Below are 1,725 nucleotides of genomic sequence, written 5' to 3'. Positions count from 1 at the left end.
CAGGCAACAGAGTGAGACTCTGTTCCAAAAAAAAAAAAAAAACTTCTGCTAATCGACAAATAATGGTGGTTATAACTTTTCATAAATCATAAAAGCTCAATTATCCTAATCACATTTTTCAAATGTAGTGTTTCCAGATATCCATTCCCAAATATTAACAATAAAAAAACAGTCCTGCCAACTTCTGGGAGCTAAAGAAAGGCAAGAAAAAATTGCACAGAGAGTGAAATTATAGATTTTCAGAAGTGAAAGATACCATAAAGATCCTCTTTTTCCACAATAAATCTAGAATACTTTTGTCTAACCAAAGGAGGCTTTTATTAATATTTTATATGGAAAAAATCAAGTTATTTATTTTTAATTCCATGTAACTAAAAATTTGCTGATAGATGTTAGTAAGATTATCATGGGCTAGACTGTATTCCCCCAAAATATACACTTCCGAGTCCTAACCCCCAGTACCTCAGAATGTGACTGCATTTAGAGATGAGGCTTTTAAAGAGGTAATTAAGTCAAAGTGAAGTAATTAGGGTGGGCCCTAGTCCAGTATGCCCAGTGTCCTTGTAAGAAGACATTAGGACGCAGACATGCACAAAGGGAAGATCGTGTGAAGACACAGGGATAAAACAGCCATCTACAAGCCAAGGGGAGATGTCAGAGAAGAAACCAACCTGCCAACACCTCCATCTCAGACTTCTGGCTTCCAAAATTGGTGAGAAAATAAATTTCTGTTGTCTAAACCACCCAGTCTGCGGTACTTTATTATAGCAGCCTAACAAACTAATACAGATATACAACTCTCCTACTCTCTTAAATGAAGTAAAATTAAATTAAACTGTGAACTTTTATGAGATATTAGCTTATGTCAAAGGTCAGGATACACACACAAATAAATAAGACTCACGATTTTATGGAGTGCAGCTAACTACAGGCATATGTGAAATGAAAAGTCTTACATGATTAACTCATGTGGAGAAGGTCAAGCAAAGGCAAACAAAAATGGTTACAGTTAAAAAACAGAGTGATACATACAGACCTTTATGAGGTAGTATCCTATAACAAAAAGGTTATGTATATATACATACATATGTGTTTCTGGAAAGTAGTAATTCATAGCTGAAAAATTTCATGTAAAGTGTAAACAATGTTTTGGGTGTTGTAACCTACAGTAACAAGATTTTAACTAAAATGAACTGGGACTAAAAGTTTGCTTTTGGGCAGAGTACAAAATTATTCATTCCGACTAGTGTGGAACTATATACATACTCTAAATACTTAAGCATTAACTTCAATTCAATCATTTACCTGAACTCCAGTCTCATTTACACTAAAATTTTACCCAGTTTTATTTTGATTAAATTTTGCTAATTAATTTTCCTCAATCCTTTTAAAAAGACACCACAGTCAATGTTACAAGGAGCATCTGTGATAAAGTCTATATTAGCTGTCGACACCTATATAGCCAGTCAGAACACACCAGCAACATGAATGTGTACATATATCATGATAATGGTTCTGTAAGTTTCAGCTCTATTCTTTTCTTTAGAGAGGTGCAAAAGTTAAATGAAAAAAGAAATGTTTACTTGAAATATCTTACTTTTACCTTTATTTACAGAAAGTAAGGGAAAAGCATTTTTCAAATGTTCTATTACACCAACACTGGACAATTTTACAAGGGCTTTTTTTATTTACTTATCTCACACACGCGCACACACACACACACAC

Source organism: Propithecus coquereli, unplaced genomic scaffold, assembly GCF_000956105.1.
Source record: "Propithecus coquereli isolate 6110/MARCELLA unplaced genomic scaffold, Pcoq_1.0 Scaffold325, whole genome shotgun sequence".
Taxonomy (NCBI): Eukaryota; Metazoa; Chordata; class Mammalia; order Primates; family Indriidae; genus Propithecus; species Propithecus coquereli.
The sequence above is the reverse complement of the archived record's forward strand: the minus strand, read 5'-3'. Positions refer to the sequence as shown.